The sequence below is a fragment of the Piliocolobus tephrosceles genome, chromosome 17, assembly GCF_002776525.5.
Source record: "Piliocolobus tephrosceles isolate RC106 chromosome 17, ASM277652v3, whole genome shotgun sequence".
Classification (NCBI taxonomy): domain Eukaryota; kingdom Metazoa; phylum Chordata; class Mammalia; order Primates; family Cercopithecidae; genus Piliocolobus; species Piliocolobus tephrosceles.
In genome coordinates, this window is record NC_045450.1 from 55,744,652 (window position 1) to 55,772,282 (window position 27,631).

Below are 27,631 nucleotides of genomic sequence, written 5' to 3' on the forward strand. Positions count from 1 at the left end.
TGCAGCCTCAGCTTTGCACAGGCAGTAATGCAATAACTCCATTTCATTCCTTCTCAAGCCCAGCCTCTGAGGGTGTACCCTCCGCTGTCTACACACATACACACACACACCACACACACTCTTTGCACACACTTGTGATGGTCCTTTTGTATCCAGACAGCTACCTTTTCTGAAAATCATAATTAGGGTGACACTGGAATGACACATCTCTCCAGTCCCCCAGCACAGAGGCAGAGCAGCACTCGATTCCTGTTGGAGGCCGTGGAGGTAACCACGGCCCACTCAAGCGTGTCGGGAGATTGGCTGCATGCTCCAATGCACCGGAGCATGTCGATACTCCTGAATAAACTAATCAACCCATTTGCACCTTCGTGAAAACGCATCTTAGAGTCAATGAAATAGGTGTGGTAGAGACAATGCCAAGACTGAGTGGAGGAAAAACAAAGAAGGATTATTAAAAGCAAACTTGCTATCATGGGGTGCTGTGTGTCTCCAGGGTCGGAGAGATGAATATCTAAAACACTGGAGTCCCTTCTGCTTTCTTTCACAGGGCAAAGTATTTACCTCAGTGTTTCCACCCATGCCTCAGAGGAAAGGAACTCGCCAAGTTCCCAGATTGTTTGTGACTATTGTTTAGTAAAGAGAATATTCTACCTTTCTAAGAATTCCACAAAAATCCAGATACTCAGGTTCCCAACCCTTCCCTTTAACATTTTTCTAGGGCTGCTTAAGATCCACTGCCAGCCGGGCACAGTGGCTCACACCTGTAATCCTAGCACTTTGGGAGGCCAAGATGAGTGGATCACCTGAGGTCAGGAGTTTGAGACTGGCCTTGCCAACGTGGCAAAACCCCGATTATACTAAAAATCAAAAAAAAAAAAAAAAATTAGCGGGGCATGGTGATGCAGGCCTGTAATTCCAGCTACTTGGGAGGCTTAGGCAGGAAAATTGCTTGGACCCAGGAGGCAGAGGTTGCAGTGAGCTAAGATTGCGCCACTGCATTCCAGCCTGGGCAACAGAGTGAGACTCTATCCCAAAAAAATATATATAAAAAACAACAACAACAACAACAAAAACAAACCCACTGCTACTTACCGTGTACTTGTGCCGGCAAGAGAGCAACGCTGGATGGAGGTCTCAGTGTTATAGGAGTTCCCAGCCAATGGGATCGTGCCATCATGTACTACAAATGGTGTGCTTACGGGTCAGCTTATGTAAGAAGTGAGTCAGATGGCATCTGGGCATCCCATGCCATTTATCTGATAAGTCTGGACACAAAATATGGGGGACACCAGTGGTGTGCTAATAAATAGGCTCTCAAAAATTTTTAAAGATCGTCCTATGGATAATTTGCTGATTTCTGTGTTATAAATGCTCCACCCGACTTCCACAATAATAGCTGTATTTAATAACTGGCTCACACGACTCCTGAAAATTTAACAAACAGCTCTCATGAGCCAATGGAGGCCAACACCAGCACTCACAGAAAGAAATTCTCATGGTACCAATTGCAATTACCAACAGTGCAGGCTCTTCCCTGCTTCCCTAGAAATGCTGATGTGTTGTTTATCCTCGACACTGGTGAGAAGATGCCTAAATGTCTGCTAGACACTTTTTCCCGGGTCTTCTCCTCTTTTTCTCCCATTTCCCTTTCCCTAAGAGCACACATCTAGGTCTATGGCTTTAAATTCTATCGATTTGCCAAAGACTCCTCAATAATCTCTCCTGAACCCCAGACTCTCCATGTCAACCTCTAACAAGCATCTTAAGCTTAGCACTTTTAAAACAGGCCTCCTGGCCAGGTGCAGTGGCTCACACCTGTAATCCCAGCACTATGGGAGGCCAAGGCGGTTAGATCACCTGAGGTCAGGAGTTTGAGACCAGCCTGGCCAACATGGTGAAATCTGTCTTGACTAAACATATAAAAATTAGCCAGGCATGGTGGCCGACACCTATAATCCCAGCTACTCAGGAGGCTGAGGCAGGAGCATCACTTGAACTGGGAGGCGGAGGTTGCAGTGAGCCAAGATTGCGCCATTGCACTCCAGCCTGGGTGGCAGAGGGAGACTCTGTCTCCAAAAAAAAAAAAAAAAAAACAAAAAAAAAAACAAAAAAACAACAACAAAAAAACACAAAACAGGTCTCTTGATGTCCCCCCATTTCCAAGACCTCCAAAGTCTTGCCCAGCTTCATAAATACCACCACTACCCACATGCTCAAGATAAGAACTATTTTTCACCCTCCACTTCCAATCTGTCAGCCAGACCCATTGACTTTCGCTTCACACACATCCCTGAATCCAGCCTTTCCCCACATCCCCACTACTAATAGCCTGGTCCAAGCCACCATCATTGCTCACTGAACCACTGCAATTCTGTCTTCGCTTTTCTCATTTCTATTCTTGATCCTTGCAATCTGTTTTCTATGCCATCGCCAAAGTTGATCTTCAACATGCAAATCAAATGCTATCTCTTTCCTTCTCTCCCTCTCTCTGTCTCCACACACATGCCTATACCCACTTTAAGACACTCTAGTGGCTTCATGTCACACTTAGAACTGCCTCCACTTACTCTTCGTCTGCCTTCTCTCAACCTCACCCAGTGACGCTCTGACCCCATCACTGCATTGCAGCCACATCACTCTTCTATTCCTCAGACACAAGTTAATTTCTGCCTTTGCATGTGATTTTCTGTCTGCCTGAGCGCCCGGATCTTTGCATGACTGATAATCCTTACTGTTCAGGTGTCATCATAAATGTCACCTCCTCAGAGAGGCCTCCCTGATTATCTTTGGTATTTACTGTCTGTCTGGATTATGAAGTCCATGAGTGCATAGACTGCTATTAGACATCCATGTAAGTACAAAGGCTGCTGACAAAGATGCCCCCAAATAGAGCAGCTGGATGAGCAAAGAAGTGAATTTCTTGCTCACAAGAGAGCCACTTAGGTTCATTTTCTTATGCTGCTTCCACACTGCAGGGGGCATTGCCACCACCTACAGGATCAGTGTTAAGGTCTGGGCAGAGAAGTAGCTGGCATCGCTTAGGCTCATCTGCACTGGAAAGAACTCATCCACATGGCCACACCTCACCACAAAGGAGGTTGGGAAATGTAGGCCATCTGTGTACCCAGGAGGATACCCTGGTGCTTAGTGATAGGGTTTGGCCCTGTGTCCCCACCCAACTCTCATCTTTAATTGTAATCCCTATGGGTCGAGGGAGGGACATGGTGGGAGGTGATTGGATCATGGCGGTAGTTTCCCCATGCTGTTCTCGTGATAGTGAGGGAGTTCTCACGGGATCTGGTGGTTTGATAAGTCTGGCGCACTGCCCCCTTCTTTCTCTCTCTCTCTCCTGCTGCCATGTAAGACGTACTTGCGTCCCTTTTGCTGTCTGCCATGATTGTAAGTTTCCAGCCATGTAGAACTGTGAGTCAGTTAAATCTCTTTCCTTTATAAATTACCCAGTCTCAGGCAGTTCTTCATAGCAGCATGGAAACAGATTAATACACTTAGTATGTGTTGAATGAATGATTGAAAAAATAAATAAATAAATGAGTCTTCTAGTTAACAATTAAACATGTCAATTCCCCTTTGAAAACTTTCATTAAAGCTGCAAAAGGAGGTTAGGAAGGTAAAATACAGCCTTCTCCAGTTTGAGCCTACATGGTACACTTGCACTGTGCAAGACATTCATAAATAAGCCAATCTTCAGTTATCATGGGTGTGACCTAATTCTCCATCCCCTCCTCCGCATAAGCTTCTTCCCATCATACAAACTAGAAAGGCGTGGAGAAAGATGCCCGCTGGGAGGCTAACAGGGAATATTGTGTCTTTCCATTTTCTAACTCCCCGTCTTCCATTTAGGCCCTTCGGCCACTTTCCCATAACTTCAACAGAATTGCTACATTCCTCTAAGGCCCTGGCCTATTTATTCCAGGTAGGGTGATGATTATGAAATAACAAAGGGAAAAGAAAACCCAAGAAGTGTATAGTAAGCATTGTTTTCTTCTAAACCTTATTAAAAGTGTAACTCTAAGATGTACATATAAGCATACTTAACAAAGTCCTGTGGGACAACTGGTGTGTAGTGAAACAAATTGGTAGATGTCTTATATATCTGCACTTAAGGTAAGTAATTAGAGTCTATTCCTGGGACTTCTATAGCATCCCTGGGGAGTTTTACATATCAGGTGCCCTGTTCCAAGCACCTGTGGTAAGGTTCAAGTCTACAGGCCTTTCTAAAGTATTAGGCACATAATCACTTATGAAAGAAAAACAATTGGTGTCTTTTTATGTAGCCATATAGGGTCTTAATAATTTCAGAAAAACCATTTGCTAATAGTTAGGAGACAACAGCCTACTATGTGCCAGCCACAAGTCTAGATGCTGTGGATAGGATGATGGGCAATTAGTTCAGAATTTCTTAAAGAAAAAACAAGCAGAGCACAGTGCAGGGTGACCCTGTGGGCATGGGGGCCAGATGGTTGGTTTTTTGGGGGGTTTTTAGAGATGGACCCTCGCTTTGTCACCCAGGCTGGAGTGCAGTGGTGTGATCTTGGCTCACTGAAACCTCCGCCTCCCAGGTTCAAGCGATTCTCCTACCTCAGCTTTCTGAGTAACTGGGACTACAGGCAAGCCCCTCTACATCTGGCTAATTTTTCTATTTTTAGTAGAGAAAGGGTTTCACTGTGTTGGCCAGGCTGGTCTCAAACTCCTGACAGTGGTGATCTACCTGCCTCGGGCTCCCAAAGTGCTGGGATTACAGGCACTTTGTAGTCCTGGCTTTACTAATGTGAACTTTCAATCCCAAGGCAAATGTCTTTACCCTTCTGGGCCTTGGTTTCCTTATCTATCAAATGGGTTAATAAGAACGTGACATAATACGATGAATATAAGATGCTTAGGTCGGTGTCTGGCACATAGTACACTGAAAATGTTATCTAAAGGGTACAGAGTTCAATTTACTTTGGGACCATGTCAAAGCCTCAATTAATATAAAATCTAGAAAGTTATTTACCATACCAGTTTTTATGATTTCAACAGGGTTTTCTGTACCATTACAAGTATATCTGGGTCCTTTCGTCTCTGTTCATGTAAAGTATTATTTTAAAATATTAAATAGGGCTGGGTGCGGTTGCTCACACCCATAATCTCAGCAATTTGGGAGGCCGAGGTGGGTGGATCACTTGTGGCCAGGAGTTCAAGTGCAGCCTGGCCAACATGGTGAAACCCCATCTCTACTGAAAATACGAAAAATTAGCTGGATGTGGTGGGGGGTGCCTGTAATCTTAGCTACTTGGGAGGTTGAGGCACGAAAATCAGTTGAACCCAGGATATGGAAGTTGCAGTGAGTCAAGATCGCACCACTGCACTCCAGCCTGGACAACACAGCAAGACTCTTGTCTCAAAAAGAAAAATATGTGTGTGTGTATATATATATATGTGTGTGTGTGTGTGTGTGTGTATCATATATATATCATAATAGGATATCTGTAGTGTTGGCATACAGGTAGAAAACCACTAAAGAATCAGTGTTCTTAATTGAACAATTCAGTATTTTCTGGCACTTTTCCTTTTGAAACAGTGTTTTCACCCACTGGATGCTATGGTGACTCTCAAGAGAATGTGTTTTCCTGCAAGAATCCTCGTCCTTTCGTTTTGGAGATTAGGTCCCAACTTTCATAGTTTATTCAATGTGATCAGAGCTGGGAAACAGCACACAGTATCAGAAGGAAGATTCATGTGAGCAGGAATGCATACGACCAGTAGCAACTCCATTTTCTCGCCAGCGACTTTAAAGTCGTGAACAGCACCAAATACCTTTGGTATGTGCTCATCTCTGCTTCAAATGTGAGTTCATAATTTTGATCTCAAAGGAACTGGCATATGAACAGCTGTCTAGATTGAGAGTACTAAATGTGACGTTTGTATGGAGGAAGGGGGAGGACCAGGAACTGCAGTTTCAGGAATGGTAAAATACTGTCAGTGATCACGGGGGATGTCATGGGCCCTATCGTCAGCCCACTGAGACTGACAAGAACGTACTGACAAGCAACATACTGACTTGATCAAAGAAATGTTCAGCTTAAGTTGGAGGGAAGGACCAGGTACAATGGCTCCCATCTGTAATCCCAACATTTGGGGAGGCTGAGGTGGAAGGATTGCTTGAGCCCAGCCAGTCATGCTGACCTGTGAGCCAATGAAACTTCTTTCCTGGTCAGGCATGGTGGCTCACACCTGTAACTCCAGCACTTTGGGAGGCTGAGGCGAGCAGATTACCTGAGGTCAGGAGTTCAAGACCAGCCTAGCCAATGTGGTGAAACCCCCTCTCTACTAAAAATACAAAAATTAGCTGGGGGTCATGGCAGGTGCCTATAGCCCCAGCTACTCAGGAGGCTGAGGCAGGAGAATCTCTTGAACCTAGGAAGTGGAGGTTGCATTGAGCTGAGATCATGCCACTACACTCCAGCCTAGGCAACAGAGTGAGACTCTGTCTCAAAAAAAACCAAAAAAACAAACAAACAAAAAAAAAAAAAACAAAAAACAAAGATACGCTGCTTCTGGAAACACTCTTGACCTGCCTTATTCAACGTTTCATCTGTTAGAAGGTTGAGAGAGCCAGCAGAGAAACTGCTAAATCTGGTCTTAATCCTGATAAATCCAGAGGAACTGGTGGTGGAATCAATTGATGGGACCTATTTCAATAGGAATTTTATTTAGTTTTACTTTTATCGAAGTTACTTATATACACAGTTTGTAGATTGATACAGGCCTTCCAGCGTTGTTGCAGAAATACACCAAAATCCCCCATCTGGCTCCTACTCCCTTATGGATAAACTCTTTTAATGCTTTAAACTGATTCCTTAGAACTTTACCTCCATATCGCTCCATAAAATGGTTTTTGTTTTGTTTTGTTTTGTTTTGTTTTTGAGACAGATTCTCATTCTATCACCCAGGCTGGAGTACAGTGGTGTGATCTCAACTTACTGCAACCTCCACCTCCAGGGTCCTGTGCCTCAGCCTCCTGAGTAGCTGGGACTGTAGGCTCATGCCACCACACCCAGTTCATTTTTTGTGTGTTTTTGAGTAGAGATGGGGTTTTACCATGTTGACCAGGGTGGTGTCGAACTCCTGGCCTCAAGTGATCCGCCCACCTCAGCCTGCCAAAGTGCTGGGATTACAGGTGTGAGCCACTGCACCTGGCCTTGTTGCTATTTCTTGATTTTTATTTCTAGGAATTATCTACTGACTTCCCACTGTGAAAAATGAGGGCCCAGCTCTCTTTTAAATTCCCCTTCAAAAAACCCTCGTAAAATTCCCATCTTGCCAATATCGTGGTATTGTCATTTTTATCAGATCAATATTTAGCCTACCTGAGCCATGTAGTGTATTCCGTTTACTCTCCTTTCCTGAAGAACTCTGTTTTCAGTGGTTCTGTTTTTGCTTTTCTTAGTCTTCTGTCATTGACATATACCTGAAGTCTCCCCCAGTTGTGTGCATTGTCTCTCAAGGTATCCAAATATATTGGGTATTCTACCAATTTCATCTTATAAAAGTTCTTCTAGAGCCTTCTGATCTCCCCCCCCCCCCCCCTTGGCACTGGTTGATTTCTAAGCCCAGAGACCAGCTGTTGCTTCCAGATGTCCCTCCCTGTCCATCATCCTGTAGATTCCTTTCTTCTCTTTGATATGCTAGAGTCTGTTTCCTGCTTCCTATTTCATTTTGTCTCCACCTGGTAGTAGGTACTATTATGGGATCCATTTCACAGATGAGCCAAACCAAGGCATGAGGAACTTAAGTAAAATTCCCTAAAGTCGTAAGGTTTTGGCACAAGCAATGCAGCTAAGCCTCAAACTTAGAATCCAACACCAAACCTAGACTTTTTTTTTTTTTTGAGACAGAGTTTTACTTTGTCACCCAGCCTGGAGTGCAGTAGTGTGACCTTGGCTCACTGCAACCTGTGCCTCCTGGGTTCAAGCAATTCTCTTGCCTGAGCCTCCTGAGTAGCTGAGATTACAGGTGCCTGTCACCATGGCTGGCTAATTTTTAGTAGACACAGGGTTTCACCATGTTGGCCAGGCTAGTCTCGAATTCATCTGCATGCCTTGGCCTCCCAAAGTGCTGGAATTACAGGCATGAGCTGCTGCATCCGGCCAAAACCTAGGCTCTTAATTACTCACTGGGCAGTCAGTGCACAAGCTGGGCCCTGTCCGTCCCAGGTGACTAAGGGCCTTGTGCAGGCTGTGCCTCCCACGCTCAGGTCAGTCTGTTGCCGCAGTCCTCTCCTAAAGCACTTTTACAGGCCCTGACTCACTGTCCCTCATGGCAGTTTCTTATTTCTGGGATTAGCTGGTTTAAAAAAGAAAAAAAAAAATAGCTTCTGGGCATGTGACACTATTCTCGGGCCTTTAATGTCAGAAATAATGATGGCGTTAAATTGGAGCTCATTACCACGAAATGAGACCTCATTGAGCCCTCTTTTGCGGTGGGGGGCGGGGGGGGGCGGTTGTTTAATGATTTTATTTTTTTAAACCTCCTCCTCAGTAACTCTGACATGGTACACCAGGGGGAGAAGTGGGTGTTTGGAGTAGCAAATTTTTAAATAATAAGAAAGATATCCTTTCATCGATGAAAAAAAAAAGGGTCCATCCTCCATTGTTCCCACCAAATGCTGGCTGTTCCTTTGTTACGGTCTCATGGAAATTTCCTGAGCCCCTTAAGCCACTAATACCAGTTGTATCCCCAGCAGCAACAACACGTCCTTAAGGCATTATTTTCAGGGCAGCTTTTCCCATAATGAGTCTGACAATCCTGCTTTATGATTTGTTGAGTGGTTAATTCAAAATATACCATTCTCTAGAACCAGCTTTCCAGTGGAATCCCCGCTAGGCCTCCAGCCACCGATGCAAAGGCTTGGCATATCCAGCTTCAGAGGGTCTCTTAGGACCCGATTAGATGATGGTGCTACCCTGTGCCGCTGCTTCAGAAAGAGAACAGCAAGCCTCTGCTCCTGCCCTCCAGAGGCTTCTCACACTTCGTTGGTGAACTCTCAGCACCATGGTGACCAGGATGCTCATCTTGAGAAAGCATGTGATGTCTTCACGGTACTCATGGCTTTCTAAATTTAAGAGGGATATTGGCCACCAAGAGAAACTACAGAGGTGGTGGGGCCTTGAGACCGTACCACCCCAGGAACAGGTCAAGGGACCGGGGTTATTTTTTAACCTGGAGAAGCAAAACATAAAAGTGAGGCATGTCAGTTACCTCCAGATACTCGCTGCTTTATTTTATTATTTATTTATTTATTTATTTATTTGAGATGTAGTCTCGCTCTGTCACCCAGGCTGGAGTGCAGTGGTGCAGTCACGGCTTACTGCAACCTTCACCTCCCAAGTTCAAGTGATTCTCCTGCCTTAGCCTCCTGAGTAGCTGGGACTACAGGCGTGTGCCACCATGCCGGGCTAATTTTTGTATTTTCAGTAGAGACGGGGTTTCACCATGTTGGCCAGGCTGGTCTCGAACTCCTGACCTCAGGTGATCTGCCTGCCTCTGCCTCCCAAAGTGTTGGGATTACAGGCGCGAGCCACCGTGCCTGGCTGATTTTTCAAAGAGGATTGTCCTCCTTTTCCTGACTGGCCCCAAAGGGTAGAATGGGAACCAGTGGGTGGAAATGATAGGAAATCAGATTTTCACTGCAGATAAAAAAGAGGTTTCCAACAGAGCTCTTGGGAAACGTCACAGCTTCCCTGTCAACAGCTGTGTGCTGCCTTTTACTGGAACCATCAAGAGAAAAGAGACGTCCACAGGTATCCTGTCAGAGAATCAGGCACTAGGCCATAAGTAGGACTAATAATCTAAAATACACCTTCTGATTACAAGGCTTCATGACTCTAAGAGGTACAGGTTTATGAATCACTTTTAAGATAAGAGAAAGACCTTTTGACAATTTTTAAGAAATAGATTTTCTAGATATAAGATGCTGCTTTAGACTAGGAGGGCAGCAAACTTTTTCTTAATGGGCCAGTGAGCAAATATTTCAGACCACGTGGTCTTTTTTTGTGACTACTCAACCCTGTTCTAGTGCAAAAGCAGCCAGATGACACACAAACGAATCAGCAGGCGTGTGTTCCAGCAAAACTTTATTTACAAAGCAGGCAGTGACTGGATTTAGCTTATGAGCTGTAGTGTGCCACTGCCCGCTTTGGAGGATGCTGGGAAACACAAGAGGGACTCGGTGGGGAGGGGGGAAAGGCTATGCTAATACCCCACGTACGTGTGAGTGTCACCCTGATGTGCAATATACATATGCGCATCTTTGCATATGGGGATGTATGCAAAGTGTGAGTGTGGTTTGGAGAGTGGTGAGGAGAGAAAGAAACAGAGCACATGGACGCCCACAGAGAAACAAAACCTCTAAGACGCGGTGGCCGTAGTCTGTGAGGGCCAGTTCTCTGTCTTTGTGATGTAAAGACGCCAGCCCCAGAGGTACCCCAAGGGGAGTTGTTCACAGTGTCTGAAATTTTGACTGCTTCACTCTCTTTGCTTTGGGCATCTGCCTTGGGAAGGAAAAAACTGAACTAAATGTAACCATGTCCTGAAGGAGGGAAAACATAGTTACTCAGATTGGTGCATCAGATTGGCTGGTTGTCACAGAGGCCTCCCAATAGGGAAGCTGGGCCAGATTGGAGTCTGATGCAACCAGGAACATTAGGAAGTCTTCAACTCTCAGGAGGAAGGGAGCTAGCAGCGGGAGGTTGGGAAGGGCAGAAACTTGCCTGCCTGCCTGCCTGGCAGGTTGGCTTAGGGATAGCCCTCCATGGAGCCTCCAATCCCCTGCCAACTTACCCGGGGTAGTGAAGGGGTCATTTTAAACGGGATATTTAAAAAGTGGCTAGTGAGCATTTGCAGGGACTAGGATATGATTGATTACTTGAGCTGGCATGGTTATATAGTTTCAGGGTGGCTAAAATACTATAAATTCTGTTTCTTGGGGTCAATGTTCTTTCTTGGAGCCTTGGGTTTTCCCAGATCATTACCCTTTGGTGCTGTCTGACCACTTTCCTTGTCAATTGTCCATTCCTTCTAAATGCCTCCCTTTTCTTCACCCTGACTTTAAAAGCCTGCTGCCCTAGGAATACCCCACACAGGCCTGGACACATGTAGACATTTCCTTAAGCATCTAAGAAGACCTGTGGCAGCCATTTGCTGCTGCTTCCTGTTTCCATGGCGGCCATTTTGTCATATTCAAGGAGAGGGCAAGAACAGCCTCCTGCATTGCTTCTCAAGTGCACCGTGTAGCACTGATTTTTTCCAATCATCTCTAAATAGAGGTTTCTCTCCCCCTCCTCCCAGCTCAGCATCTGAGGGCACAATGAGCGTGCCCTGCATTTAAAATCTGACATCCCCCTCTCTCACTCATTCACTCCGTCTTCAGCTTGGCAGAGCGTTTAAAAATTGGTATCCCTTTAACTAGGCGAGCTATTCTTCTGCTGGGAGATGACCTTTTGCACAGAAGATAGGACTGTCATACATGATCTCTGACATATGGAAGTTTCCTGGGTGTTCCAACAAGGAACAGTAAGTACCACACCAAAAGCAGTGGGTGTTTCTGTGCAACTTGTGTGTAAAGATATATTGTATTACTATACATGGTTCTAAATAAATTATTACCAGTTCTTAAAAGTGCCACCAGCCCTCTTGAGGCACATCTGTTCAAATTTTTTATTTTAATTGAAAAGAAAAGTTTTGTCAAATTTAAAGACTCTTGGGGAAAAAGATGGGGGAAAAATTATTGAAAAGAGACAATTTTTCCATGAGTTTTGCAGAAATTAATTGCAGTCTCAAAGTTATGAAAATAACCTTTTCTTTAAAAAAAAATAAATAAAACCCCTCCCACAGACTTGGAGAGTGAACCACTGAATGGCTTTTTCTTCTCCAAGATATGTTATCCTGAAGTCTTCAACATGACCCCATGACCCCTTGTTTCTTACAAGAAGCCTAATGTCTGATTTTCCCTCAAGCAGAACATTATTTGTATATTTTTGCAAAATGTTAATCTATATTATCATGAAGTTTTGGGATTCACAAAGCAGAATGAAATGTGAAATTTCCAAAATGGGAAATGAGAAGGATCTGCTCACCTGACACAAATCCACTGGGTAGCGCTCTCAGCGTTCATGAATCTTAATTTCAGAAGCTTGTCAGTTGCTCAAATAATGCAGGGACCGTGGGTTTTTAGTGTACTGTGGAAGTGGGGCTCACACAGTCTCATATCATATGTCGTGAGAGGGAGTGGATTGTGCCAGGGATGTACTGACTCCTTGCAGCTCTCTCTAGTTTGTCAGTAAAGCAATATGGCTGCTCTTGGAATGGAAGAACTTCTCTCTTTGCTGTCGCTGGTTCCTTTCTGAAAACTACTAGAGAAATGGATCCTGAGAGAATTCCTAGGTTATGCGAGGGAGATCACTAACAGATTTATTCATTGGATGATGCCACCCCTCACCAAATAGAAGGAAATCTGATGTGGCAGGAGGTATAAATCCCACCCTAAGCCAGTTCCAGGGAGCCCATCAGAATTCAGTGATTATAGCCTGATTATTGCTAAGTGACTCCTCCAATCTCTGGAATCTTTTTTTTTTTTTTTTGCTTCCACATATATGGCCTGAGTTTCTGATTCTCAGGGTCATTGTCTAAGGACTGTGTAGGGCTCTTGAACACCTTCTTTAAGTAGCCATCTGTCAGATATAAACCTAGCAACAGGTCTGTCACTGAGGCTGAAATTCTGACATTACAGTTCCTAATGCTGGGTTAAGAAAGGAATTGCTCATTATGAAAATGCAAACACCTCCAGGAGGCTAAAACAATATTAATGTTATGTCCGTAATATTATTTTTATGGTTTGACGATAGTCTTACACCTAACCACTATATGCCTTATCTCATCTCCCTATGATAACTCAGCAAAGCATGTATTTTAAAAATAAGCAAAGCGAGCTTCAGAGCATTTAAGTTGCTTATTTATACATGCACATCTAGTGAGGGGTGAGCCTGGAATTCAAATCCAGATCTATCTGGTGAAAAAACTGATGAACCTGACTCCTGTGGGTTAGTAAGATCCTTTCCTACCTGTTTACTAGTTGAAAGTTGTTTTGGTAAGAGAGTTAAACAGAGAGAGAGAGACGTAGGGAGAGAAACAGAGGGAGAAATAGAGTGAGAGTGAGCGTTGGTTACTTTAGGGTCAAGAAGACGCTAAGAGAACATGGAATGGTGCTAAAGAAAACATTATGTGGTATAGTTTTGCCTGAGATGACCTACCCTTTGGTAGGTTCTTTAGTGGTTCTTTGTGTTAGACCAAACTGCATCATTTTGTAACCCCACCCCCACCCCCTGCCATTTCACAGACCTTGGTCAAGTGAAACGTTCCACGGGGGTTTGGGGCGTGAGACACATCCTGCCCAACCACCTGACCACAAGGCACAGGAACATCCTTATCACACCCTGCTGGGAGAAAGTGCAAGGAACATCACATTCCTTGGGAACAAAGGCCAAACTGCCTCATCATGGGCATGTCTTATCAATATCTTCCTGGGCAGCAAGCCATACTGCCCAGGCCCCTCCTGCCCATACCTATGAGTACCCCAGCCTGTAAGCAGTGGTGGGCGCTGGCATTAGGCTGGTCCTCCACCTCTGGAGGTCTTACGTTGGACATAAAGCCTGCATTTGCTGTGGAGCTGCCACTCTCTCTCTCTCTGTGTGTCTTTCTTTAACCCTCACCTTCCCTTCAAAACCTAGCAGTTGACTTGTAGCAGGATTCCTGAACCCTTTCCCAGGATCCCTTCTCTTGTTTTGACTTGAGCTGGTTACAGTTGGAGAGATTGGAGCTGCCAGGGTCTATAAGCAATAGCAGCCTTGGTGATGGTCAAGGCAGCAAGTGCCTCAGCTCTAAGACAGGCAGCCATTTACTCATGCTCCTCCTGCAGATGTGCCAAAATGTGTCCAAACATGCAGGATTCTCATGCAGGAGTGTTCATGGCCCTAACTGCTCAGCCACAGTCAGATGGAAAGTTTTGGTAACCTTTCCTATCTGAATTTTTTTTTCAATTGCAAAGCACAGAAATTGCAACTCCAAATGACAGAAGCAAAAAGGGATGTATGGGCTCATATAACTGAAAACCCCATGGGAACATCCTGTGGCTAGGGGTATCATTGGATTAGGAGCCTAAACAAAGTCAGCAAGTTTCTTCTCCCCGTGTTGCTTGGAACTGTCCCCTCCATACTTGTTCCTTTCCTTCTTAGAGTCCCTTCTTAGGGTCATGAGATACCTACAGCAGCTCAGATTCTATGTTGTCTCACTACAGATGCTCTAGGAAAGAGAAAACATTGTTTTCACAGAAGTCTCTGCAAAGGTCCCATAGGAACACACTGGGACACATGCTCACCCCTGAAACAATCAGGGTAACTTAGGCGGGATGCAAGATGCTGATTGGGCTGAGGCTGGAGTCAGCCCTGCCCAAAGCACATGAAGGGAAATGGGAAGAGAGAAATATATCAAAATTGCTGCCACTGGGAGAGGGATGAATGGATGCTGGAAGTCAAAAGGCAATGAATGTCCACTGAGCTGTCTGTCTAGATTTGTGGCTATCGATGAACTAAACAGGAATGTTCCAGTCTCTTCCTTGGTGTATGCTGCTAGGCTCGTATCAGTAAGTGAGGCCAATGAGGTGAGAAACAGGGTTATCCAAGACTTTCTTTGATTGCAGCTGACTCAAGTGATGTGATACTGCAGGGCCGAATTCATGCCATGTACAGTATTGGTACTTAATGTTTAATGGTTCATCATACTTTTGTTTGTTTTGGAAAAAGAGAGTGCCTAAAACCTTGCTTTGCAAAGGGTGGCTCCAAGACTAACTGCATCAACTTCAAGTGAAAGCTGCTTAGAAACATGAAATCCTTGACCTCACCTCAGACCTTCTATATCCAGGAAGTTGCCTAGAGCAAGAGTCTGCAAATTTTTCTGTGAAGAGCCAAATAATAAATATTTCAGACTTTGCAGCCCATATGATCTCTGTGGTAACTACTCAAGTCGGCCTACTGTTAACAGCTCAAAAACAGCCCATAGACTATATGTAAACACAGGGGTGTGGCAGTGTTCCAGTAAATCTTTATTTATAAAAACAGGGTGCAGGCCAGATTTGGTCCTTGGGCTGCAATTTGCCAATTCCTGGCCAAGAACATCTGACATCATGGCAGGAATCGAATTCACATGGTTGTTGCCTCTGTTTGGGGGTCTACATACCCAGATGGATTATTAGAACATGATTCCAAAATAATCTCATTCATTCATTTATTTATTCAAAGTGTGTTTATGGAGCACCCGCTGTTTGGGAGGCCTTTAAAATGATTGCAGGATCCTGAATTTCCTGAGTGTCTACCACATGGCAGATGCTCTTCGGAAGGCATGCGTTCTTCTGGATGTGCAGAAATGTGTGTTTGTGCAGAGCACGAGGCGCTGCTGTTTTGTTAAAGACCAGCATCATTGGCAAGCAGGGTCCATTGTGCCCATCGCCCTGGGAAACCAGACACAGGCTTGGTCATGGAGAACAGAGCATCCTCAATTTGCCCGGATGCAGCTGTAAGGTGCAGAGTTGGAGGGGAGCTAATACTGCCCACCCCTCACCCCCGCAGTTCCTTCGGATCCACTTTCTTGTGCCTGCTCCACAAGGGATTTCAGGCAACAGAGAGGACTCCACAAAGATAAGCCACAAGAGCTCTGTTGCTGGATTCAGGGTGCCTCTGCGGCGATGCTATTCTCTTCCCTTTGCAGAAAATGTCAGCTCCGCTGCCTCTCCCCGGCAGCTGTCGTCTGTGTGCGTTTTTTCATTTTTCTCCAGAGATCCCTCCTGTCCAGGATGGTTTTTATTTTACATTTGAAAAAGCGGAGGCTCTGCACGGAGCCACCGAGCCTGTGTTACCAGCTCCAGGCCCAGTGCTGTTCTACAGCCTCAGCTTTTTGCCTCGGGCTTCCTAAACCTTGCAGAGGGAGGGAGGGACGTTTCTTTGTGCTGCCTTTCACTCCAGCTGCTGTTCCAGCTGCTGGGTGGGTGGCCCTGGGGGGGTGGCCGGAGTTTCCAAACCTGCTTCCTAGCTGAGGTGAAGCAAGTCGTTACTTCGTTTTGACCATTTATCACTTGAAAACTGTTGGCTGCACGTGCGGACCAATGACTTGCAGTTAAGTCATTGGGTCCCCAAGAAGAGATTATTCAGTAAAACCCCCTCCTCCTCATGTAGGAATGTGGCGAGTGTCCAGGCATGTGCTCTGTCATCTCCTGTGTTAGTTTAGATCCCACTTCCTTGTCAGTTTCATCCCCTTCCTCCTGTGTCCTGCCTCATTAGACTAAGAATTCACCGGTTCCTTCAGACTGCAACAGGTCTTCTTGCCTCCCCTTTCCATAACCAGAGTCAAGAGGGGCAACCGCACTGAGCCGTGGACGAGAATGGCAGGATTTCTCAGGCGTAGCCCTCATCCAGGCTCCTGGGTTTCATCAACCAGAGACACACATTTGTTTCTATTGAAAGTTGAAAAGAGTCCTACCACATTCTGAACCTCACTCACCCTCAAGGGAAGGTCAGGGAGTCAGCTCAAGGACCCCTGGCCTAGATGCCATAGCGGGGCACGGCATAGATGTTTTCATCAAAAATCAGCCTACATTTATTGAACATCTATTAAGCCTTCTCTAAGGGGAAGTGGGGTAGTCTGCAAAAACATTCCAGCGAGCCTCCCTGGTTTCCTCATTGCCTCCTGCCCCCGACAATCCATTCCCCACACAGAAGCCTGAGTGGGCTTTTTAAAACATAAATCATATTATTCTCTTGCTGGAAACCTCCAAGGGCTCCAATTGCACTTAAACTAAAATCCATAACCTTTGTTCATTTTTCGGTTGGGTTGTTTGTCTTTTTCTTGCCAATCGGTAAGAGCCTTTTGTAGATTAGAGATATCAGTCATCCATACTGCAAACATTCTTCTCAAATCTGTTATCTTCAGACTTTGTATATAACATCTTTGTCGTATAAAAGTTTTACGTTTTTATAAATTCAAATAGGTCTAGCTTTTCCTTTATGGCTTCTGAATTTTCTGACATAAGATGGATACTCTTCGTAATACGATCACACCTTATCACATCTGGATTTTTCTTCTAAGAGGTTCCTATTTTACATTTAAGTTCTTGTTCCATCGGGAATTTATTTCTGTATTTGGTCAGAAATGGGGGACTACTTTATTTCCCTCTGAACCAGAGGTTGACACACTATGGCCCACAGGCCAGCTGCCTGTGTTTGTAAATAAAGTTTTATTAGAACACAGCCATGCCCATTCATTTATGTATTGTCTAGCTCTGCTCTCACACCATAATGGCAGAGTTGTGTAGTAGCAGCAGAGACTAATGTTTTAGACCAAAGTCTCACCAAGCTTGCCCAACCCGCAGCCCATGGCTGCATGCAGCCAGGGATGGCTTTGAATGTGGCCTATCACAGATTGGTAGACTTTCTTTAAACATGAGATTTATGCATGGACTTTCATTTTTTATTTTTAGCTCATCAGCTATTGTTATTGTTAGTGTATGTTATGTGTGTCCCAAGACAATTCTTCTTCCAATGTGGCCCAGGGAAACCAAAAGATTGGATATCCCTGGTCTAAAATATTTACTGTCTGGCTCCTTACAGAAAAAACTTTCCAACCTCTACTCTAGATGACTAGTCATTGGTGCCAGCCCTTTTTTTTTTTTTTTAAATAAACCACTTTCTGCCGTCTGAAATGAAATTCTGTCTTTGTAATAGATGAAATTTGAATATATCCTAAGATCTTTCCCAGGATTTTTCCATTCTTTTCCACTCATCTCTTTGTCTCTCTCTCTCTGCCCAAACCACTTAGATTTGATTACTATGGCTTTATATACAGCTAGTCATATCCCTCATCACAATTTTTATTTTTCATGCTTTTTGTAGCTGTTCATGAAATTACCCTACCATCAGAATCTAAGATATTTTTATCCATTTCCAAAAATAATGAAAATCTTACTGGAATTCTAATTAGAATGTCATTAAGTTTGTATGTGTTTTCTGGGAAGAAAAGGTATCTTACATTAGTAAGTCTTTCTATCTGAGAAAATATCTGTTGGTTTAGTTCTTGTTTGGGCATCTTTCAGTAAGATTTTATAATTTATTCATATAGGTCTGCTTCAGTCAGGGTCTGGAGAGAGAAACCACACCAGTAATTTAAACAGGGAAAATTTATGTAAGATTTTAACTAGTAAAATAGTGGTTAACTACTAAAAGAGTTAAAAAGAAGACTCTAAGGAAGATAGGAATAGTAAATGCAAGAATCAGCTACTATATCTAGGACTGAAAGAGAGCAAGCAAAGATAGAACAGAGAACCCAGGGTCGAAATTTAGACCTCACTGATGAGGATATAGTGACCCCAGGAATATATAACTCTGGGTCCAAGTTCCTTTTGTAGAGATGGGGTCTCAGGTTTCCCAGGCTGGTCTCAAACTCCCAGGCTCAAGTCATCCTCCCACCTCGGTCCCCCAAACAGTTGGGGATTACAGGTGTGAGCCCCTGTGCCTGACCACCCAAGTTCCTCTTATGTTAAATTTCTAAGTATTTTTAAAGTTTTTTAAGCCTCTTAATCTCTTGTCATTTTTTCCCATTCTCATTTCTGGGTGCTTAACGCTAGTGGAGAGTGAAGCAATTGATTTTTGTGTATTTATCTTTACTATCGTTATGGAGTTGTCTAATTTATTTGGCTAGTGTTTCATTAGAGTCTCTTGGGCTTTCTAGGTATTCAGATATATCAACACAAAAGTGAGAATTTTATCTACTTTTCTCAATATTGATGCTGGTGATTTTATTTTGTTATGTCAGTGCATTTCACTAGTTTCTCAGATAATGTAACCTTAGCAAGTTATCTATTCTACCGAGTTCTTTGAAAAATATTGAATTCCCTCTGTTCTTGTTTTTGTCTTGTAAATATGTCTAATTCTGAGAGATGTGTATGGATACTCCAACTCTTACTTTTATTGAAATGTTGTATTTTAAGCTCTTTTTTCCCTTATATGTTTAACTGTCGTGTTCTATGGTGCATGCAGGTTTATGGATATTATATCTCCTTTATCAGCTGTGCTTTTTAACATTATATAATGTCATTCTCCATTCTGTTGTATACCTTCAACCTTAAATTTCATTCTGATGTCCACATTGCTACTTTTGCTTTCTCTTTTGCTTGGTTATGCTTCATCTATACTTTGCGTTTTCACCCTCCTTTGCCAGTTTTCATTGCAGAATCAATTAATGTAGAACTCTAGAGTTCCTCCAGGAACTTCACAGTTACTGTGTTTTTAGTCTCCAATATTTCTGGTTGTTGTTTCCAGTGACTCTCAGTAGCCCTGGAGGCTCCCTTCGGTCAGAAGTAAGCATTGCACATACACTCTGCAATTTCCATCCTAATTTACGCCCTGAATTGGAACAGGAATTAGTGCCCTACAGAGTAGGATAAATGCTTTAGCAGTGGACCCCAAATAAGACTCCACTCTTTGTCCCTTATTACCTTGGACATGCCTGACTTTATTTTTGGTGATATTGACCCAACCTCTTGCTTCATGCCAAGACAGAAATGACCAGCAGGGTCCTCTTCCTTTCTGCTTACGTTAATATCTTCCATGCCTTGAGTCCTGGCTCTGTGGAGATAACTTTGCCTACTCTATACACATTGTCTTACTTCATTCTCACAAGAATCCTGGGGAATATATTACTGTCTCTGCTATGTGGGTGAAGAGAGTTAGGTAGCCTGCCTATGGAGACATAACCTGTAAGTAGCAGAGGTGGAACTTGGCTTTTATTCCATTTTATCTTGTATGCTGCTTTTCCATTTTCCAGAGTCTGCCAGCCCACAATACAGCGCTGAGATTGGGGCTTGTGGGGTGATAGATTGGGGCCTGTGCTGAGATTGGGGCTTGTGGGTCAACAGAAGCAGAAAGCCACGGCATTCCAGAATGACCCAATAATGGCTACTTACCAACTTCAGCAGACTTCACTATAACCTGTACTTGCCCTTAACACCTTTACTCCTCCGTGACTGTATTATCATTAAACATCTGAAAATTCAGTAAAAACATCATAAAAATATTTGGGATTATGCAGATATAAGGATATAGAAATCTCATCTCCCCCTCCCCAACATGCCATTGACAGATCTTCCTTCGTGGGATCATCAGAATCATCCACACACTGAGTTCTTGGGACTGTACGAAACACTAGCATAAAAGAACCTCAAGATGTACTGTCTTCTTCCTTGAGAGTTTTACACTTCAGTTAGAACATGTGCCCCCAAAAGAACAATCTTAAAAAGGTAGATGGCATGAAGCATGGGAAGGTACTACAGTAAGTATCTCGGAAGGTCAGAGGTGATACTCTCCCAGGGAAAGATTTAAGGGGATAACGCACTTGAGCTTGGCATAAAGGGAGATAAGAAACTGAGCAAGTGAAAAGAAAATTCTGAGATGAGAGCAATGAGAGCCAAAGCATGGGGGGAGGAATATGTCACATGGAGAAGGAACAGAGAGCAGACCAAGTTGGTCAAGGACGAGGGTTATGGTGGAAGAGAATACTGAGGTTAGTTTGGTGCAGATCAACCTCTGGTAAAAGACTTTGGCCCTTATCTTGCAGGAAGCAAGAAGCATGTCTTTTATCTTAAATTTATCTGTACGTATTTTTATACTTTTTTTAACCTTTAGCATTTAACCTTTAGAATTTCTTAGAACAGCGAAACCAGGTACTCAAGAGTTGGTTAGAGATAGTAATTTCACAGTGGCATACCTGGGGGATTGGAGTGGTGTCAGAAATAGCAGTTTAGTAACCACGTAGGAACAAAAACAAATTATTTTACAAAAGAAAAACCTTAAAGGGTCAATCATTTGTGGGGGAGGAATGATTAGCTTTATGTGTTATCAAGTAAATGCAAATTAAAACAACTATGAGATACCCTTCCTTACTCCCGAAATGCAAAAAGATTTTAAAGTAACGGTATTCCATGTTGTCAGAGGAAGCACGTTGACTCTTTCATAGGCTGTTAGTGGGAGTAGCAGACCTTTCAGGAAAGAAATGTGGACCATGCTTTCCCAAAATATCTGAGCCCTTTGACCTATTAGCTCCATCTGATGAATTAATTCTAACCAAGGACATAAGAATGTATATAACATTTTTAAATACAAAAATCTCCATTGCAGCATTATTTGTAATAGGGAAAAAAAAAAAAAAAACTGGAGTCACTTAAATGTTAAGGGATAGGGATTGGTGAAATGAATGGTGTTGTCATGATGGTATGTTCATATGGCTGAGTACCATGTAGCTACTAAAAGTGATGTCTGTGAATGGCAGCTGAGATGGAAAGATGTGCATGAGACAGTGTGCTCATCTTTACACATTGATTTCCAATACCACCTCTGTCGTGAAGCAGGCATCGAAATGTGCAAGGGTCTGTTTCTGTGCTCTCAGTTCTGTTCCATTGATCTAGTTGTCCGTCTCTGTGCTGATACTGTCTTCATCACTGACCTTATGGTAAGTCTTAATACCTGGTAGGTCTGAGTCCTCCTTGATGGTCACTATGTGCACGACGGATTTGGGTGAAGGGGACAGAGTGAAAGCAGGGAGGCCACTGGTGACACTGTTGTAGCAATCAAAAGTAGCCATGGGTCGAGCATGGTGGCTCATGCCTGTAATCCCAGCACTTTGGGAGGCCGAGATGGGTGGATCATTTGAGATTAGGAGTTCGAGACCAGCCTGGCCAACATGGCAAAACCCCATCTCTACTAAAAATACAAAAATTAGCCAGGCATGGTGGTATGCACCTGTAATCCCAGCTACTCAGGAGGCTGAGGCAGGAGAATCACTTGAATGTGAGGGATGGAGGTTCCAGTGAGCCAAGATGGTGCCATTGCACTCCAGACTGGGCAACAGAGTGACTCTCTCTCTCTCTCAAAAGAAAAAGGAAAAAAGAAAAAACGTAGTCATGGTAGTGAAAATGTTTCTGAAAAAATTGGAAAAATTGGAGTTACTGTTTTGCAAAGCCCAGAATATTAAAGGGCAATAATTAGAAGGTCTTATCCCAATATATTGGCTGCTTAGTAAAATGTCTTAGATCATGGAGCAACTCTCCAACCGGTTTTATAATTGTCAAGACAGAGAAGTCAGTTGCTCAGCAGGACATCGAATGTAAGGTGAGTCATCTATGTCGTCCATTGACACCGAGTATGCACATCTTCCTCCTCACGACTGCCACATTCCATCCGCCTCTCAACCATACCTCCTGGAAAGCATAAATCTTCTCCTACAGTTGTTGCCCTTGTAAACACCATGAATTAAGATTTCAACATTGACTCCAGCCAATGATGCAAAAAGCACGACATGGCTGCTCACACAACAAACATGAAAGAGTCCCAGATGGCTGTGCCTTTTTAGAAGAACTAATAAGTGATTTCAAGGGATTTCCTTCCTTTCATGAAAATGAAATGAATTAAAGTTCAGCAAGTAGTTGGTAGAAGCCTTGCTGACGTGGCTGAAAAATTCTATGGACGAGCTGAGTAAAGATCAGAGAGTGAAAATGGTCCAGAACCTAAAAAAGTTTTTCAAGCATTTTCTACAATGTTAAAGAATTGTAACAAGTCAGTAATGACCTTCTTAAATTTGAACTGTTCTAGGATTTAAAACTGTACTGCAGCAATTATGATCCAGCAACAGTTTAGAAAACTTAATTCTGTAAGATATAAAACTGTTGATTCTATAACAAAAAAAAAAAAAAAAATGAAATCTAACATAAAAAGGCAGCTGTCTATATTGTTTAAAAGAAACCAATTGAAGAATAAGCCATAACTTATCTCAAAGTTACCCGTAGTGGGAAGGAGGAGGGATAGGATAGCCATGATGGCAAGGAGATAGACTTCTCTGAATATACCTTGTTTTGTACATTTGACTTCAGACATATGTAGGTATTTACAGAGGTATAAACCAAAAGTAAAATTTAGAAAGCCATCCTTCAAATCAAAATCAACATGAAATAAATGAACCCAACAGTATATCCAGTGGATGGCATGATCACAGAGAAGGACCCATCTAAATTATTTTAAAGCATAGTAATTTGATGTACATCCTTAAGGACAAAAAGACCTATAAAAAAATAGTAAGCTGTTTTCAGTAATGATATCACCGATGGTTGGATTTCTGTTTTTCTGGGACTGTTGGGTGTCTAGTATGGGATAAATCAAATAAGTATTTAGATTCTTGTCATGGATAATTGAGATTATTTTAGCATCAAGAAAAGGAGATACAGCTGAAGGATCAATAAAGTTAAATAAAAACTTGTAACTCTGAATGAATTTGAATGGGAAGTATCAGTATAAACTTACAATGTATTTTATCTTAAATATCTATAAATGCCTATATAGTTATATAATTTTATGTATTATATAGAGTGTGTGTGTGTCTACAATTTTTGCTGTGTTCACTGAAAAGGCTTGGAAAGGGTGACTAACCCATTAGTAGTGACCAACCCTAACATCCAAATTATGGTTTCTAAATACTACTTCTCACTAAAAGGACCCAGGGCTTTTTGGAGAAATGGCTAGTTTCAAATCTCGGGAAGGAAGTACACAAGATGAGCCTGGAACATTTTGTCACATCAAAAAGCAAGGATGCGTGAGTCAACTTGAAGTGCCATTAGCCAAAGACGACACAAAATGATTATCCAAAGTAATAACTACCATGAATTTCAATGGATTGAAACACACAGATCAACTATGTTTAAATCATGAGTTTATAATGATTCAAAATGAATAAACGAAAACCAAAACCTCAAGGTAACCAAATAGGGGAAAATTTCTCTTTATAGAAGTATTCCAGCTTTATTAAAAAGGAGGAAGAAGAGAAGGAGAAGGAGGAGGAAGAGAAAGAATGATAGAATTAAAAGATGCCCATTTTGTCAACCTTAAATAATTAACGGGTGTAAGCAATGATTATAAATAACTGTTCACATCAAGAAAAGAGATGCAAGCAGGCAATGAAATCCCCTGATAGAGATCCATACCATCACCTATGTATGACACAATCTTGCCAAAGAAGTTAACCTGGTCAAGCCATTGGATCTAACCACCAATTTACCAGAGAGAAAGGAGACAGCAGAACATGTAAACACCACCGTAAGAATGCAGTCTGCAAAATCAGACTGTGTGAAACTCTATAGCTCTCATGACCCAATTTCTTCGACAACAACAGTTTTTTTAAAAATCCAGGACAAAAAGAGATTGAAAGTTCACCACATTGATTAAAGAGACTTAAAAAAACCTATCAACCATCGTAATGTATGGGCCTTATTGGACCCTAATTCAGGCGTCAAAAGTAAAATGTACAGGACAATCAGGGAAATTTAAATACTGGCTGGATGTTTGATGACATTAAGGGAATCTTTTTAGGTGTGATCATGGTGTGATGGTTATGTTTTTAAACTGTATCACTGTTTTAGAGATGCATGCTGAAATAGTTAGAGATGAAATTTTAAGTCTGAGATTTGCTTCAAAACAATAAAGTAAAGGAGGGTGGGAGGAATAGATGAAACAAGACTGGCCTCGAATGGCCGATGACCAGACTGGCCTTGATCATTGTTGAAGCTAAGTGATGAATACATGGAAGCTTGTTATTTTCTATAACGAAAAAAATCTAAGTCATAATTTTTATAATATCCTATACTATACAATTAAATATGTTTGTATATATGTTTAAAAATTCCAAACAAGTCATTCTTTAAGAAATAACCTACCGGCTCTCTTTTGCTTCACATTTTTCCTGTCGCCGGCTCCCTCATTTTCTCCGCTAACTGCTTTTCTTAGAGTTAGCGAAAAAGAAACTCTATGTCCTTCTGTGATGGACCCACAGAAGGGCTGGAGGATCTGGCAAATCTGCTGCATCCCAGTTTACCCCGTGCATGCTGCATTCCATTCCCATTCTCATCCCGAGAGTGCACAAACTATGTAGCTTTGATTTTTGCAGATCCCATCAATCTCGTGTGCAATAACATAGCGTTTATTTTAGCAGCATAACTTTCTTCAGTAGCTTTGTGAGTCATCTGAGTCCAAAGTTTGCACAATCATTAGTAGTCTGAAGGGTTAACTCAAAATTTCCAGTTACATTTTCTTGTATTGTGTAGGGAAATCGTACATCATAGGAATGTCTGAGATGGGAGTTTGTGAAGCCCTCTTTGTAAATTTCTAAACCAAAGACATATTCAGAGGCATGGCCTGAGGCGCAGAAGGAGAATTTTATCATGTACCGCCTCATTTTGTTCTTTGAACACAGATTATCTTGTGCACCTGTCCTTAGCAGAACCTATACTTTCTGCTTTCATTTTTCTTCAGCAATCCAGTTCATTTGGTGGTAGCTCGGTTTTCTAGCTACCAAGAGTTGAACTGGAAGGCAACAGGACCCCAGGGAGTTTCCACATCCTGATCTGCTAAGACTCTTGTGGGTCATCCCTGAAGGAATCTCTCGTGGACAGGACACTATCAGGAGGCTCTTCCATATTGCCTCCACAAGGATCCATTTCCTGAGGACCATTTGCCACAGCATGCTCATTGACCTAGGGGTCAATGGGGGTAAAATACAGTTAGTCTCTGCCTATCTGATCCATCTCACCCAAATTTCCTGACCTGAGAGCAATGTTTCATAAAACACAGCACAATTCAGCCAAAGGGCTAGGGAGTGAATAGCTACCCAACTGGTGAGAAAGTAGAAGGTGAAAAGCAGTCTGACAATTTCTCTCTCTTAAAGAAAATGGATCTGGAGACTTTGGAACCACCCCACCCCCACGCCCCACCACGGCCACCCCACAAATTTAAGTCCCCAGGCCCAGGTGTCTCTAATTCTTCACACTGGAAAAGTTAGAAGCCTCAGGACCAGTGGCAACTACAAGTGTGTCTCTGGATGTTCAACTCGTTAAACTCTGTGAAAGCAATTTGACAGCATCTGGGATGTGTTTTGTCATTAGGGGTGGGGATTGGGACTGTTATTTATTTTGGCCAGGAAGAGGTGTGTGTGAAGGTGTCTGCATGCGAGGGTGTATGTTTTGCATGTAGGTGTCACTGAGTTTGTGTTAATGGATGAGTGTGAGCTTTTTGAGGGTTTCATTACTATTTTTGTTTTGTGTCAGTCCTCTGAAGAAATCTCCCTAAGCCCCAGGACTTTGATTCATCTGGAAATTCTGTGCTTCTCTCCAGTGTCACTGGAATCATCCAAGGTCCTGTCCTTCCTCAAAATCATGGGCCATTTTGGCGGTGGTTATTCTGAGCAGCCAAAGAAAATCATCTCTGAAATTTACATTTTCCCTTCCTTCTACCTAGAGGAGCAAGTTGTCGTTCTAATTAAACAACAACTTTATTACAGGATGCAAGGAATAAAACCTTTGAATTAACTTTGACTAAATTCTAGTTTGAATAAAGTCTTGCAAATAATTACTTGAGTATAAATTATTTACCCATTAATTCTTTATTTGAATTTGGGGAAATTCAAATACGTTTTCCGGCAAGAGCTTCGTGATAAATGACTTGTGTAATTAGTAGTAAACGTGTTATTCTTATAATTTCTAATGTATAATAAGCAGAGCACAGACATTTCTGTCTCATATGTTCCTTTTAAACCCTTTATCGCCCTTAAAAAAAATCTTGTTTAATAGATCACAGACATGATCTTTTAAACTGTTTTCAGTAGTTATGCAAAATCTTCACAAAAGTACTGGTAGGCGGACTACAGGGACTTCTGGACTTTAATCAGCCATGAGAGTAGACGGGATTTAGAAGTCATTTCTCAACTCAGGATCACCTGCAGAAAATGAAAAAGTCCCAGGGAAGACTGCTGAGTATAAAATGCCATTGTGTACATAGACTTTTATGGACTCTGAAAAGCCCTTTGACTCCTTGGAAATAGAAGCTATGTTGGAAGTGGAAAGAGTAGAAAAATTCGCGTGACATGTGCATGTGAACGCAGCACTGATGTTTAGGCTTGAAAAAGAGTGGAGAGGTCCAGGAAGGGGGCTCATAGCCACTGAAAATCTTAACTGCTCGCCCAGAGGGGCTGGGCCGAGACCTTGAATGGGAGGGAAAGGGCATCGCGATCAGCGAGAGAGACTTTGAACTATTTACCAGTGACATTGACTTCAGGGCCCCAAACCAGGCAGCAATAAACCAGGAAGTGGAGCAAGGTATGAAAAATGGGCTTAGCATGAGGATGAAGAAACCATATTTAAAAAAGCATGATAAAGGATAACTCCTGTTCCATAGATGATGCCTCTGTCAGCCTAGCTAGTGCTTGCTACAGCAAACCGAGATGGGCTGAGGGGTACATACTGTGTACCAGTTCCTGTTGGTGGAGGGAGCTTCCCGCCCTGCCTGTGCCACTTCTTATCGTTTAACACTGGGCAATTTATTTAACTTACTTGGGTCTCGGTTTCTCTACCTATAAAATTGGAGGTTGGCAGGAGGCAGAGGTTGCAGTGAGCCGAGTTTGTACCACTGCACTCCAGCCTAGGCGACAGGGCGAC

At 42.8% G+C, this 27,631-nt stretch overlaps 1 long non-coding RNA gene across 1 annotated transcript in view; it reads right to left on the reverse strand.

Moving 5' to 3' along the window:
• LOC111541224 overlaps positions 1 to 12,586 on the reverse strand; it is a 33,801-nt gene extending 21,215 nt beyond the window's left edge. The window contains exon 1 of the long non-coding RNA XR_002731221.1: positions 12,141 to 12,586. This is a non-coding gene — a long non-coding RNA (uncharacterized LOC111541224). The remainder of the gene's footprint in view (positions 1 to 12,140) is intronic.
• Between the last annotated feature and the right edge of the window lie 15,045 nt (positions 12,587 to 27,631).